General features: G+C 42.3%; 1 long non-coding RNA gene across 2 annotated transcripts in view; it reads right to left on the reverse strand.

Moving 5' to 3' along the window:
- Positions 1–2,567: 2,567 nt before the first annotated feature.
- LOC133771255 (uncharacterized) overlaps positions 2,568–16,212 on the reverse strand; it is a 55,625-nt gene continuing 41,980 nt past the window's right edge. For both annotated transcript variants that reach the window (XR_009867553.1, XR_009867554.1), the window contains 2 exons: positions 4,646–4,744; positions 2,568–4,557 (listed from right to left, as the gene is read on the reverse strand). This is a non-coding gene — a long non-coding RNA (uncharacterized LOC133771255). The remainder of the gene's footprint in view (positions 4,558–4,645; positions 4,745–16,212) is intronic.

The raw sequence follows: 16,212 nt of genomic DNA on the forward strand, positions 1-16,212 counted from the left end.
CAAAACTTTTTAAATCTATCAAAATCTCAGGAAAGAATTTTATCCCAGGAGCTAAATAAAATTAATTCTCTCCATCAGTCATGTGTGGGTTTGTGTGTCAGACAAACCATGAATGAGTAGAAACTGAAGTTAAGGGCCTGTTGTAATATTTCAGATGCCAGATGTTAGAGGCTTAAGTTAGGATACTACAGCAGATAAAAAAAGAAGATTTATATAACAGATATTGGGAAGAAATATAGAACTTTGTGAGTGACCATTTATAGGGTGATGAAAGAATAAAAGCTAAAATATTTCACATTTCCCATCCTGGCAGTTGAGAATGAGTAACATAAATGGAGAAGGAAGGATTTTAAAAGAAAAAAAAAACTTTGGTATGTACAGTGTATTTCAATAAAATGCTTTTAAAAAAGAAAAAGCTGAGATCAGATAGATTCAATAAAATTTACTTCAGCCAGATTAAAGGTTCTAGAACTAAAGCATTTCTTTTTTTTTTTTTTTTAAGATTTCTTTATTTATTTGAAAGGCAGAGTTACAGAGAGGCAGAGGCAGAAGCAGATAGAGAGAAAGAGAAAGAGAGAGGTCTTCCATCCACAGGTTTACTCCCCACATGGCCTCAATGGCCAGAACTGGGACAATCTGAAGCCAGGAGCCAGGAGCTTCTTCCAGGTCTGCCACATGAGTGCAAGGGCCCAAGGACTTGGGCCATCTTCTACTGCTTTCCCAGGCCATAGCAGAGAGTTGGATCAGAAGTGGAGTAGCCAGGACTCGAACAGGCGTCCATATAGGATGCTAGCACTGCAGTGGTGGCTTTACCCACTATGCCACAGTCCTGGCCCCTGAAGCATTTCTGATCATCCCCATCCCCCGTGCTCCCTGCTCATTACCCTATCCCAGCCACTGTCCCCATATACAGGTTATACTTACAGCCAGAGAAAAGGAAGTGACATTCTGAAACAACCTGATTGGCTGCAATCAGCATTGGTCTTATATGGACATGATTTGATCAGTTGGCACCCTGTTTGACTGAAACTCAACTCATGTGGTAACCTGAGATTCAGTTGCTTAGTTATAAGAGTATAGGCCCAAGTTAAAATTTGTTTATCCATCACCTAGAGTACTATTGACTATTTACATAGACTACTCTGAGCCAAACAAATAGATAGGCTGGTTTAGGTCGAATTTACTTTAGTTCAACAGTAGCAACTGGTCTGTATAGAAGGAGATTATTCATTTGTTTTCTTGTTGTAGTTCTCAGATAAGGTACAAAGCTAGTGGAATTGATCAGGAGTCAGATGAAAGTAGGGAATGAAGTTGAAAATAATAGTCAGGGCCAGAGCAGTAGGCTTGGAAGTCTCCCACATAGGTCAGTAGAGGTCACTCAAATAGGTAAGACCTCCAAAGGAGGAAGTATAAAATCAATATGTTCCATAACACACCATTTAGCTTACTTGAAAAATTCATTCTTTTCTCCATTTTTAAGATTTATTTATTTATTTGAAAGATAGAGTTACAAAGCAGGAGAGGCAGAGGCTGAGAGAGAGAGAGAGAAGCCTTCCATCCACTGGTTCACTCCCCAAATGGCTGCACTGGCCAGAGCTGGGCCAGACCAAATCAAGGCGTCAGGATCTTCATCTGGGTCTTCCACAGGGGTGCAGGGACCAAGTGCTTGCTATCTTCCACTGCTTTTCTAGGTACATTAGCAAGGAGCTGGATCAGAAGTGAAGCAGCCTGGACTCAAATCAGCACCCATATGGGGTGCCAGCACTGCAGGCGGCAGGTTAACCCCTCTACACCCACAGCGCCAGCCCCTCTTTTCTCCTTCTCAAAATGGGTTATTAGCAAAAAGTAGGAGCTTATAGAATTTTTTTCTTTCACTTTATAGGAAAGCAATCCAACTTCAGTTCATGGGTTTCTTTGATTGGGAGAATACAGACAATATTATCAAAATTGCTGAAGAACAAAGGAAGAGCTCTTTTTTTTTAAATTAAACTTTTATTTAATGAATATAAATTTCCAAAGTACAGCTTATGGGTTACAATGGCTTCCCCCTCCCAAAACTTCCCTCCCACCCACAACCCTCCCCTTTCCCGCTCCCTCTCCCAATCACATCATGATTCATTTTCTATTCTCTTTATATACAGAAGATCAGTTTAGTATATATTAGGTAACGATTTCAACAGTTTGTCCCCATATAGCAAAACAAAGTGAAAAAAAAATACTGTTGGAGTACTAGTTATAGCATTAAATAAGAGTGTACAGCACATTAAAGACAGAGATCCTACATAATATTTTTTTAATTAATTAATTTTCTATGCCATTTCCAATTTAACACCAGGTTGTTTTTTTTTTTCATTTCCAATTATCTTTATATACAGAAGATCGATTCAGTATATAATTAGTAAAGATCTCATCAGTTTGTACCCACGCAGAAACACAAAGTGTAAAAATACTGTTTCAGTACTAGTTATAGCATCACTGCACATTAGACAACACATTAAGGACAGATCCCACATGGGATGTAAGTACACAGTGACTTCTGTTGCTGAATTAACAATTTGACACTCCTGTTCATCGCGTCAGTAATCTCCCTAGGCTCTAGTCATGAGTTGCCAGGGCTATGGAAGCCTTTAGAGTTCGCTGACTTTGATCTTATTCCGATAGGGTCATAGTCAAAGTGGAAGTTCTCTCCTCCCTTCAGAAAAAGGTACCTCCTTCAGGAAGAGCTCTTTAAATTAGAGCTCTGGGCATGCTTTGGATCCCCTTCCAAAAATACACACACATACACACACATAATTTAGCAGGTGCTAAAAGCATCACTCAGTACCCTTGCTTCTGACACTAACCTAATGAAAGAAATGTTTAAAATGCTAGAAGGAAGCACATCATGCTATAAGCAACCATATTCAGCTTTCTTTGATGGACAAAAAAAAGGAAGGTAAGTGAAAGGCAGAGAAGAGAGAAACACAGAAATGGAAACGAAGAAGGGCAAATGTTACTCGAGCAAAGCTTTAGAGCTCACTGAGTGCCAGGAAGACCCTGATAATATAAATTGAATGTTTTGCATTTGAAGTTTTGGGAGGAAAAGGAACACATGTCTAAAAATAACAGCATTGGCATCGGTGTCTGATTCCACCATTGATTAACAACCATAGGTGTCAATTCACACAAAATGGACATACTGCATTTTTTTGACAGGCAGAGTTAGACAATGAGAGAGAGAGAGAGACGGAGAGAAAGGTCTTCCTTCTGTTGGTTTACCCCCCAAATGGCCGCTACGGCTGGCGTGCTGCGCTGATCCAAAGCCAGGAGCCAGGTGCTTCCTCATGGTCTCCCACGCGGGTGCAGGGCCCAAACATCTGGGCCATCCTCCACTGCCTTCCCGGGCCACAGCAGAGAGCTGGACAGGAAGAGGGGCAACCAGGGCAGAATCCAGCACCCCAACCGGGACTAGAACCTGTAGTACCAGCGCCGCAGGCTGAAGATTAGCCTAGTGAGCCATGGAGCCGGCCTTATACTGCACTTTTTTTTAAAAATGTTGACAAGTGCCAATGCCAGGCCTGAAATTTTTTTCCTTAAAAAATAGGCCTGTACCCCTAAACTGTATTAACAGTCATAGTTCTCCAAGTATTAACCTCCTAAGTAAAAAAAAACAGTCCTTGGCAGGTTTATTTAAAATGCGGATTCTTACCATCAGAGATATCTACTCATTCTCACATTTTTCAACAAGCAATAAAGAGGATATCTTTGCACATTCAAGTTTGAGAAATATAGAGGAGTCTTGGCCTTCCACAGACTCTGAGCCCTGTATATTTTACAGGAAAACCAAGCTTACCCAGGTCTTTCCACTCAAACTGACTTAATAAACTTTAGCTACTGGACAAAGCTTATAGGAACAGAACAAATCATTTGTTAGACTGAGTAGATATAGCTTTAAGTCTAGGAAAATGTTCTAAGCCTTTGGTTTGTCTTGGTGATCCTGTTGTGGAATGGAAGAACTTTGCCAATGAAATTCTAGAAATTGCTGCTACCAGTCCATTAAGCACACATACACGCACACCCGCTCAGAAAACAAGCCACCACATTTGAGAAGCTTCCCATGTGGTAGTGGTGGTGGTATTTGTGTGTTTCATTGCTATTTTTAATAAGGTTCAAAATTTATCATTTTATTTTTATACTAGTTATTGAACAAGAGCAAAAAATGTAAAGAGAGACATGGAAGAAACAGACGGTGAACAGCTAAGCTGAAAGTCTGTGAGAATTAGACATTTGCAGGCCTGAGCAGAAAATCAGTGCAGTGCACTCCCATTACCCCAGGCCCCATACGTACGCTTGCCAGGTAGGTCTGCGATGAATATCTGTTCTATTTATCCCCAGACTTACAAAGTTCCAGGCACTTCTTTTTTTCTTTTTTCTTTTTCTTTCTTTTTTTTTTTTTCTTAAATCAGGGCTTTTCCCAAATAAGGTAGCTTTTTCATTAAGCTGTTCCCCCTCCTACATCTATGTTCTCAGTGTCAGAAAGCCACAGAGTCTGCTGTTTTCCAGAATTCTCATTGTATTCTATAACAAAGCACACTTCCCTTTAGCTGAGTTCAACACTAGAAATGCTTTCAAACTCAAGTTTTCAAAGAATCTAGACATTTTATACCTTTAGCTGTGGGGTCTGACTGCAATTTTCCTTCCTCTTGATTATGGCTCATTTTAATCTCAAAAAAACATCTGTGATCCCAAGCCTCCTCCACGGATTCTGGAAATGATAGAGACAGTGTCATTTGATTCTGGGAGTATAAAACCACAATGTCTCAGAACATGAGTAGGTAGACCACTGTCTGGGAGCCAAGACAACCCAGTGACCATACAGCAGTCAGTGTGGTAGGCATTAGAAACCCTGGGGTCTTCTTCCAAAGGCTCATGGGAAAATGGTATCCAGGATGCAGTATCAGAAAGTGATGCTGTGGACAGCAGTGACCAGTTCTGGGAATTTGAGGTCTCAATCCATTGTCATGGGCCAAATTGTCATAGTGGCTTCATAATCTCTGTCAGGTTTTCTCTGGAACTTGATCATGTGGAAGTTTCTAAAACTCAAAATACTTTATCAAATCTATAACACTCCCATCATGCTGATTTTTTGTTGTACATATTTAACTCTATAACATTTAGTACGTATAATGTGCCACACACAGTGTTGCAATCAGGCAATTTAAATGTGGAAAGCATGAATAATGTACCTTCAGGTAACTCATCAGTCAGTGGTAAAACTGGAAATATACATCATCTTCCAAGTGCTCAACACAGGCATCCCCTCTCATGAGAAGTCTTCATTGATTAATACTCCTGTGGCCAGTACAATTCTCTGAGAGCCTACAAGATTCCTATCTCCTCTCTCCCCCATTATATGCCTTTTATAATTACACTTGGAATATGAACAGAAGCAATGAGTATGAGGAAATGTCACTCCCATTTTAGGTTATATTAATGGACAAAGATGAAGAGATTCCCCAGATATAATTAAGGCCCAAAGTCAGTTGACTGTGAATTAATCAAATGGGAGCTTATCCTGGATGGCTGACATAATCAGGTGAAAGCCTTTAAAAAGAGGAACTGACTACTGAATGGAGAGATTCTCCTGCTGCCCTTGAAGAAGTAGACCGCCCTGCTGCAAGAAGGTCACATTGCAAAGATCTGTAAGTGGCCTTTACCTTCAGAGAGAAGCTGGTGGCTGAGAGTCAGCAAGAACACAGATCTTAGACCTACAATAGAACTGAACTCTCCAGCAGGTTCACAAACGTTGAAGAGGATCGTGCGTTTTAGAAAGGAACACAGTCCCTCCAACGTCTTCATTGCAGCCTGCAAGACACTGGGCACAGGATTTAGCCAAACAGTACCCAGACGAGCCACAAAATCTGTGCGATAATAAGTGCATATTGTTTTTTTAAAAGATTTATTTTATTTTGTTTGAAAGAGTTACAGAGAGAGAAGGAGAGATGAAGAGAGAGAGAGAGAGAGAGAGAGAGAGAGAGAGAGAGAGAGAGAGATCGTCCATCCACTGGTTCACTCCCCAAATGGCCACAATAGCTGGAGCTGGGCCAAGCTGAAGCCAGGAGCCTGAAGTTTCTTCCAGTCTCCCACCTGGGTGCAGAGGCCCAAGCACTTGAGCCATCTTCACTACTTTCCCAGGTGCATTATCAGGGAGGTGGACTGGAAGTAGAGCAGCCAGGACTCAAATGGGATGCCAGCTTTGCACCCTCTATGCCACAACACCAGTTCACTGCATATTGTTTTAAGCCATGAATTTGTGGTGACTTTTTACACAAAAATAGAAAATAATACAACCCTCAATTCCAACCTAAAAGTTGCTAAGAACAAGAACAAAGGCAAAGGCAGATACAGTCATGGCACAAGAGAGGTTGTACAGCCAATGGAGAACATTCTTCCTGGCCCTCAAGAGAGAATCCTGGACCTGGCTCTCCAGTAGCTCAGTGCATGGCATTGGTCAGATCACTTTGCCTATCTGAATCCTACTTAGTTTACTCACATATAAAATGAAGTAGAATTAGATAAACCCTGACAGCCTTCTAATCTAATTTCCTTCAGCCTACAACACTATTTCCTCCATAGCATGGGCCACTCACTTTCCATCTACACCACACCAAACAGTAGCTTACCATCAGCTGCCCTGAGCCTCCATGAAACAGGAACCCATGAAGAGTGGGCTTTGGAAGAGTAGAGAGGGCCTTGCCTTTCTTGCCTCATCTCCTAAATGTCTTCTAAACAACAACAAGAGTAATAGATATTTCAAAGTCTGCAAAACCTAGAAAGACTCAAACCATAAAACTGCATTAGATATCAAGACCTCAAAAGGATCTTAATGCCATATGAGACCTCTTTATGTCTCTGTGTGTCTCTGTAAGAATCGGGAGTAACTGAATACAACATTCTTGCTATTACCACCTTAATGTCTCAAGTCATATAATAATGAGTACCATTTACTGAACAACCTGATAAGCTCTATCTTCGGTGCTTTACCACTCAGGGAGGATCAATAACTCATTGAAGATTACACAGTGAGTTGGGGAGAGAATGCTACCCCAGGTCCATCTCAGGCTAACGCTTATGCGTCTTCTCTGAGTGACACTTGCACTAACGTCACAGCACTTACCTGCCCCCACACACTCGATAAACATTTGCTGATTCCTCATCCACATATCACACCATAGCAGGCCAACAATCTCAGTTTGTCCAGGACTGATGTGTTTTCCAGGGTGCTGGACTTTCAGTGGTGAATCTAGGAAAATCCCAGGCAAGGTGGGATGAATTGGCCACCCTATGCTACCTGTGCTCAGGGCTGGGGATGCAAAATTAGAACCCAGGGAACATGTGGATAAAAAAGTAAAATCCTAAATGTAAGCTTTGGGATTCCGATGCTTTATTTCATTTCTTGGTCATAATCCCATGTGGCCTATCCTAAGTCTCTCATGTGATCCATCCTAAGTATGGTCTGCCCAGGCCCATGCCCAGGCCTAAATTACAAGTCCACTTGACTGCTGGGAAGTCTCCCAAAATCTGAACACCAGGTTTCCTCACCTGCAGGCCTGCATCACTGAATCTAATACTCGACCTGAGATACCCGAGGCTTTGAAGCTTAACTGTTTTTACCTGTAGCCAGTGTTGACCTTGGATCTACCTAACACCTGAATCTCTGGAGAACAACTTAAGATTTTTCATAAAGTTGTTGTCACCCTGTGATTGGGCTCTATTTCCAAACACAGTAAGACTCTTATCAACCTTGCATCAACATCTCTACTGACAAGTGGCTTTTAGATATTTCTTGGAACTTCACAACACTATACACTAAGGACATTGGAAATAGGAAAGGCTTTAGACTGACAGAACATTTCATGTAAAATTTTTGTTTTCAGTCATGTAAAACCTTACCCTGGTCTGTTCTCACTCAGAACTGACCATCGGGGTTAAATGGGCTGGATCTGGGGGCCTTTGGCTGCTGTGAGCTACAGGGCCAACATCTCTCACAGGTCCATGCCCATGTCATGTCCCAGGGGAAAACCTCTCTAAACAGCTGAACTCCTTGGACATATTTTACCAGAAGGCAGAGGTAGCTGTTCATAATGCCAAAACCAAGACACCTCCGTAGGCCTAGATATCTGGGCATCCATAGGGATATCAACCAGAAGCTCTTTATACCATATAATTCAGAGTTCAGAGTCCATTTTGGGGTAGGCTTATCCTGAGCTTCAGCCTGTTCAAATTGAAATGAGACCCAAAGCCACTCACTAACTTAGCTATGCCCAAACCATGACTTACTGGTTTTAGCATACCCCTTTCTTCATTTGAACATTGATTAAATAGAAAAATAAAATGAAGGAGCAGCCGACTGAGATCTAAAATATCACTTTTGTTACCCATCAAGGTTAAATTGGAAGATGTAGGATATTGATACGCCTGAAAGGGAGACCGCACTTAGATCTGCCCACTTCTCTCACCAAAACTGCAGAACTTTCCCTGGGGGAGAGCAGAGAATTAATACTCTCAGTAGTCAGGCTTTCAAAGAGAGAAGTGGGAAAGAGTGGAGCTGCTTGCACCTAGTTAGCAGCTCTGGAATTTACCAAATAAATCGTGTTTCACCTACATCTCTATGATCACAGGGGCTCAAGGGTGGGACTTGGACTAACTGAAGAAAACCTCAAGCATGACTACCAAGTTCAGTTCTAGGTAAGAAGTGCCCTTGCTGCACTGAGGCAAAATGCTAGTCAAAATTTGTGTTGTGTGCTGGGAAAAAAAATCAAATTTAATTGGGTGGTTAAAAAACCATATGTATATAAGTGCCCTAGAAAAACAAAAGAGGGGGTGATGAGAGACCCCAGGCAGAATGAAAGGGCTAAGAATACCTTGGAGAGCAGAAATAGACAGGGCTGATACTCCTGACAAAGGGAAAAGCCAGCTAGAATGGAAATTGCTGTCTGTAGTGCAGGAGGCAGAGTCCTGAGGCACACAAGTGAGAATGAGAAGGGTAGGGAAGGTCTCAACTAGGGCACATGGCTTCTGCCAATCAGAGCAGCTAGGGCTTCATGCCAGAAGCTATGGGAAGCTTTCGAGCTTCCTGAGCCAGAAACAATAGGCTTAAACTGGAATGAATGCATTTGGAAACCAAAATGAGAACATTTTGAAACATTTGGTTAAAATATATAATCATACTTTATATCATGAGTAGGGTTTTCATATCTATGTAAATCAAAATTTTGACTCCACTGTGTAAGAAGGGAGAAAAGTTATGAAAAACCATTTGTTACAAGGCATTTCTAGTTCCTAAGGAAATGTGCCTTTATGGCAGTGAAAAAGCTGTTAGACTTGCATGGCTGAAGATTCAAGGCCCCCACTGATGCTTCACAGTTGCTCTTCAGCTACTGAAGCATGCCCTTGAAGAAGGTCCCAGATCAAGTGTTCAGAGTGGCGCAGAAGAGGGAGAGACGGAGCCAAGAGAGCCTTCATCTGAAATCGTGGATGGTTCTCTCTGGGTGCCAGGCTCCCAAAAGTTCCTTGGGAGATGCTTGAGGATTGGCCAGAGTCTCCCAGGCACAGCTTAGTGGGTCAAAAGTTCAGAGAAAATCCGGAGCATGAAGCATTATTTTATACCCGACTTTCTATAGGCAGGCCTATAGGGTCATCATTACACTATGCCTCTAGCTGAAGCCAAGTGAAAAGTGTTCCTCCCCTGAAGCCTTGATGTCCCTGGCATCCAGTAGGATGCACTCTCCCCCAGGGCACCTCCTCTCAGGAGGGCACAACCTTCTCCTCTCTCCCTATTTCTCCCTGTCCTTACACACCCAACAGGTTGGATTTCCTTCAAGTTTGGATGATGACCAGGGGTCACTTGTATTTGATATTTGAGCAAGGAGAACCATAAAACGTGTATGGGAAAAGTGGAATTAAAAGATCTCAAGGTTACTTTGGTGAAAAAAAAATATATTTAAATCCACGCATCATTATTTCATAACAGACATTTTCCATGAAGTTTTTGAAGACCTCTCATACATGGGAAGCTTTTTCATTTGAAGAATTTGAGCCGCTGGGAAAATGGGGAGAGAAAGGTTTCTGTAAAGCACTTTCCAGAATCACAGATGTTACCCCAAGGACAATAAGGACCTGACCCTACTTCCTGCCTCCACATCTTGTCACGCATGTGGCTTTGCCTGCACCTGTTCCTCCCAGGCACCAGTCTGGCTGTCACTCAGAGGCTGCACTCCTCTCGCATGCCCTGAAGCAGAAATGCCTGCCTCAAATCGGGAAACTGCATGCCAACAGAGCTGTGAGACTTTCCCAGCCCTTTTGCTTTCTTTGATCTTCCCCTCTCAGTCTGTGAACGCCTGGGGATACCTGTGCCCTGAAGCTGACAGCGCTGTGCTGAGCAAGAGAGGCACAGCCCTGTGTGTTAGAAGTGAGATCACCCAGTGTGGGAAGGGTAAGGAAAACGTGGTCATACACATGCACCTGCTCACCACTGAGAACCCCCAGGGGTCAGCTTGTCTTCCAGTTACTCCATCAACAAATCCAGCACAGCACTGAGCTTGATGGAGCATAAAGTATGCTATCTATCTTCTAGAATCTTAAAAATAGTAAGGACGTGAGAGGCCAGCTGCCCAAATTCTTACAGGGAACAGGAATCATCTTTCCAATGTACCTGACAGGCTTTGGCATGGGTAGCCCATTTCCCCTAGGGACAACATCTGTTCTCTGGTACTCTCATTCTACAGTGAACCCAAATCTGCCCATGTGTCAATCTATTTCCACCTCTGCCCCCCCCTCCCCAAGTTCTCTAAATATCTGTACAAGCCCTTGACTCTTCTCATGGGCAGCAGCCACATTGATGGTTGATTCTCTTCTTCCTTACTCAGAACTATTTTTGGGTTCTTTCCTCATCCCAGCAAGTATACGCTGTGGTTTTTCAAGGCCCTCTGACAAATGTGTTTACCAGGTGTACCCCAGATGTGGGTACATGATAGCGCCAATACACAGCTGGTTTTCACTGTCCATGGACTGATTCTGTGCTTCTCTCCATGTGGCCTTCAGGTCCTCTTGAGACATAAGTGGCCAAGACGGGCAGCAACAAAACTGGCTACCAGAGGCAGAGCACAGCACTGAGTCATATGTGAAGAAATCCGGAGTCATGCTGATAGGTGATTCTGAGAGCAAGCATGGCAGTTAAGAACTCTGTGCCCTCAAGTAACGTATTAAATCACTCTAGTCCTTACTCATCACATGTGAAATTGGGATGGTAATGGCTTCCTTATCAGATTATTACAAAAATTATATGAGGAACGGGCATTTAGTCCAGTAGTTAAGATATTCATGTACCTGGGTTTGATACCCAGCCCCAGCTCCTGTTAATGCAGACCTTGGGAGAAGGCAAGGGATAACTCAAATAGTTGGGTCCCTGCTGCCCATGCAGGAGACCTGAATGGAGTTCCTGGCTCCAGCTTTGGCCCTGACCTGGCTGTTGTGGGCATTCGAGAAGTAAACCAGTAGATGGAAGGACATGCTCATGCTGGAGCTTGTTCCCTCTCTCTCTCTCTCTCTCTCTCTCTCTCTGTCTCTCTCTCTCTCTCTTTCTCCTTTGCCCTGTGTTTATTTGACTATTTCTCAAATACATAAACTTTTAAAGAAATTATGTGATACACTATATGTAAGAAACACTGTACAAAGTAAGAGAACAATTAGGAGCTATTGTTGTTAGTACTAAAGTGTCCTAAGTCCAGATTGAACTAGAAAAAAAAAAAAAACTGTATGTGCTGCTTTTTATGGCTTGCTATTGGTTCTCTCCAGCAGAGTCCTGGCCATCTGTATTGTAAGCTGTTCTCTCTGTTTCCCTGCTGGTGAGAAGGGAAAACAAATCTTACTCCCTTGGTGTGTTAGGTTTATATCCTTGAGAGAACCCAATTCCTGCCAGCAGCGACTCTGATTCTCTGCAAGGCAGAGACTTTCTTTGTCTATGCCAGCATCCCCCTGGGGCACACTTGAAGGACTGGGGTTCAGATGTGACTCAGAGTAGCAGGATCAACCCTCGGCACCACACCTCCTGCTGCTGCGTAGCCATATCCCCAGTACCCAACACATCTTATTCATCAAGGGCGTGAGAGTCAATTTTAGATGACAACTTAACTGGAGTGAGGAATACTTAGAAACCTGGAAAAGCACTATTTGGGGTGTGCCTTTGAGAGTGTTTGTAGTTTAGCCTGGGGGTCTGCATGGACTAGATGGGAAGAATAGGAGGGTACTACCAGTTGTCTGGGGGTCTCGGAGAGAGTGAAAACAGCAGGGTCACTGGTTTCTTACTCTGAGAGCTGGGCCATGCTTGACTCCTGCCATGGCTGCTGACTTTGGACTACAGGACTTAAGGCAGGGGCCCCCTTGCTGGCACGTAGTCTTCCAGCCTGGAACTGAGAATTATATCCTCAGCTTCCCTGGTTCAGAGGCCCTTGGACTGATCCATGCTGCTGGCATTCCAGTGTCTCTAGCAAGTAGGTGACCTGTCACGTGACTTCCCATTTGCCAAGATGATGTGAAGTTGTTCCCTTAATAAATCTCCTTTTACATTTTCATATATGTATCACACAAATGCTGTCTCTCCATAGAACCCTGACTGACAAAGATGGAATCACCTCACAGCTTACCCATTGGCACCAGTGGGATTCCCTCTGTTTACCTTTAACCATTTATGTCTGCTAAACCCTAAAATATCAAAAGCGATACTATAAGTTATTCTCTGGTATCAGTGCCAATCACTAATGCATTGGAAAATGTCATATCCAGGTGTCTTCTTTGTCATGTCCAGATGTCTGGACTTAGGACATGGTTTATAGTACTAAGTAGCCAATTCCCTGGGAGCTTGGAGCTTCTCTGCATTTAGGGAAAGATGCAAAAGGGATGAGAAACGTAAGAGTTTTCTGAAGGCTCCTTGCATCTATCCATCCATGCACCCATCCATCCGTGTGTCTATCCGGTCTCCCCAGCAAGAAACCACTGCTCTGCATGTCAGTCATGGAGGGCAGAGTAGGTGCCAGAGGAGTGATCCCTGGTTGTCTTCGGGACTGACCACTTTTTTTTTTTTTTATTAAACTTTTATTTAATGAATATAAATTTCCAAAGTATAGCTTGTGGGTTACAATGGCTTCCCCCCTCCCATAACTTCCCTCCCGCCCGCAACCCTCCCCCCTCCCGCTCCCTTTCCCCTTCCATTCATGTAAAGATTCATTTTCAATTCTCTTTGTATACAGAAGATCAATTTAGTATATATTAGGTAAAGGTTTCAACATTTTGCCCATATAGCAACATCGAGTGAAAAAACTACCATTGGATTACTAATTATAGCATTAAATAGCAATGTACAGCACATTAAAGACAGAGATCCTACATAATTTTTTTTTTCAAAATAATTAATTTTCTATGCCATTTCCATTTTAACACCAGGTTGTTTTTTTTTTTTTTTTTCATTTCCAATTCTCTTTATATACAGAAGATCACTTCAGTATATAATTAGCAAAGACCTCATCAGTCTGCGCCCACACAGAAACGCAAAGTATAAAAATACTGTTTCAGTACCAGTCATAGCATCACTTGGCTTTAGACGACACATTAGGGACAGATCCCGCATGGGGTGTAAGTACACAGTGACTCCTGTTGCTGACTTAACAATTTGACACTCCTGTTCATGGCGTCAGTAATCTCCCTAGGCTCTAGTCATGAGTTGCCAGGGCTATGGAAGCCTTTAGAGTTCGCTGACTTTGGTCTTATTCCGATAGGGTCATAGTCAAAGTGGAGGTTCTCTCCTCCCTTCGGAGAAGGGTATCTCCTTCTTTGATGGCCCCGTTCTTTCCACTGGGATCTCACTCACAGAGATCATTCATTTAGGTCTTTTTTTTTTTTTCCCATGATATCTTGGCTTTCCATGCCTGCTATATTCTCATGGGCTCTTCAGCCAGATCTGAATGCCTTGAGGGCTGATTCTGAGGCCGGAGTGTTGTTTAGGACATCTGCCATCCTATGAGTCTGCTGTGTATCCCACTTCCCATGTTGGATCTTTCTCTCCCTTTTTGATTCTATCAGTTAGTATTAGCAGATACTTGTCTTGTTTGTGTGATCTCTTTGACTCTTAGACCTATCAGAGCTATCAATTGTGAGCTGAAATTGATCACTTGGACTAGTGCGATGGCATTGGTACATGCCATCTTGATGGAATTGTGTTGGAATCCCCTGCACATTTCTGACTCCACCATTTGCGGCCAGTCCGATTGAGCATGTTCCAAATTGTTCATCTCCTCCCTCTCTTTTTCCACTCTTAGATTTAACAGGGATCACTTTTCAGTTAAAATTTAAACACCTGAGAATAATTGTGTGTTAGTTACTGAGTTCAACCAATAGTACTAGAACAACAACAACAACAACAAATACTAAAAAGGATAAAGTATTACATTGTACATCTAAAGTCAGGACAGGAGCTGATCAGTTCATTGTTGCTTATAGTGTCCATTTCACTTAACAGGTTTCCTCTTTGGCGCTCAGTTGTCATCGATCAGGGAAAACAAATGATATTTTTCTCTTTGGGACTGGCTTAATTCACTCAGCATGATGTTTTCCAGATTGCTCCATCTTGTTGCAAATGACTGGGTTTTGTTGTTTCTTACTGCTGTATAGTATTCTATGGAGTACATGTCCCATAATTTCTTTATCCAGTCTACTGTTGATGGGCATTTGGGTTGGTTCCAGGTCTTAGCTATTGTGAATTGAGCTGCAATAAACATTAATGTGCAGATGGCTTTTTTATTTGTCAAATTAAATTCCTTTGGGTAAATTCCAAGGAGTGGGATGGCTGGGTTGTATGGTAGGGTTATGTTCAGGTTTCTGAGGAATCTCCAGACAGACTTCCATAGTGGCTTAACCAGTTTGCATTCCCACCAACAGTGGGTTAGTGTCCCTTTTTCCCCACATCCTCTCCAGCATCTGTTGTTGGTAGATTTCTGAATGTGAGCTATTCTCACCGGGGTGAGATGGAACCTCATTGTGGTTTTGATTTGCATTTCTCTGATTGCTAGTGATCTTGAACATTTTTTCATGTGTCTGTTGGCCATTTGGGTTTCCTCTTTCGAAAAATGTCTATTGAGGTCCTTGGCCCATTTCTTAAGTGGGTTGTTTGTTTTGTTGTTGTGGATTTTCTTGATTTCTTTGTAGATTCTGGTTATCAATCCTTTATCTGTAGTATAGTTTGCGAATATTTTTTCCCATTCTGTTGGTTGCCTCTTCACTTTCCTGACTGTTTCTTTTGAAGTACAGAAACTTCTCAATTTGATGCAATCCCAAATGTTAATTTTGGCTTTGACTGCCTGTGCTGCTGGGGTCTTTTCCAAGAAGTCTTTGCCTGTGCCTATATCTTGCAGGGTTTCTCCAATGCTCTCTAATAATTTGATGGTTTCGGGTCGTAGATTTAAGTCTTTAATCCATGTTGAGTGAATTTTTGTGTAAGGTGATAGGTATGGGTCTTGCTTCAAGCTTCTGCATGTGGAAATCCAATTTTCCCAGCACCATTTATTGAATAGACTGTCCTTATTCCAGGGATTAGATTTGGATCTTTGGTCAAATATAAGTTGGCTGTAGGTGTTTGGATTGATTTCTGGTGTTTCTATTCTGTTCCATTGGTCTATCCATCTGTTTCTGTACCAGTACCATGCTGTTTTGATAACAACTGCCCTGTAGTATGTCCTAAAGTCAGGTATTGTGATTCCTCCGGCTTTGTTTTTGTTGTACAGGATTGCTTTGGCTATTCGAGGTCTTCTGTGTCTCCATATGAATTTCAGCATCATTTTTTCTATATCTGAGAAGAAGGTCTTCGGGATCTTGATGGGTATTGCATTGAATGTATAAATTGCTTTTGGGAGGATAGACATTTTGATGATATTGATTCTTCCAATCCATGAGCATGGAAGATTTCTCCATTTTTTGGTATCCTCTTCTATTTCTTTCTTTAAGGTTTTGTAGTTTTCATCGTAGAGATCTTTAACGTCTTTGGTTAAGTTTATTCCAAGGTATTTGATTGTTTTTGAGGCTATTGTGAATGGGATTGATTTTAGAAGTTCTTCCTCAGCCGTGGCATTGCCTGTGTATACAAAGGCTGTTGATTTTTGTGCATTGATTTTATATCCTGCTACT

Source organism: Lepus europaeus, chromosome 12 (assembly GCF_033115175.1).
Source record: "Lepus europaeus isolate LE1 chromosome 12, mLepTim1.pri, whole genome shotgun sequence".
Lineage (NCBI taxonomy): Eukaryota > Metazoa > Chordata > Mammalia > Lagomorpha > Leporidae > Lepus > Lepus europaeus.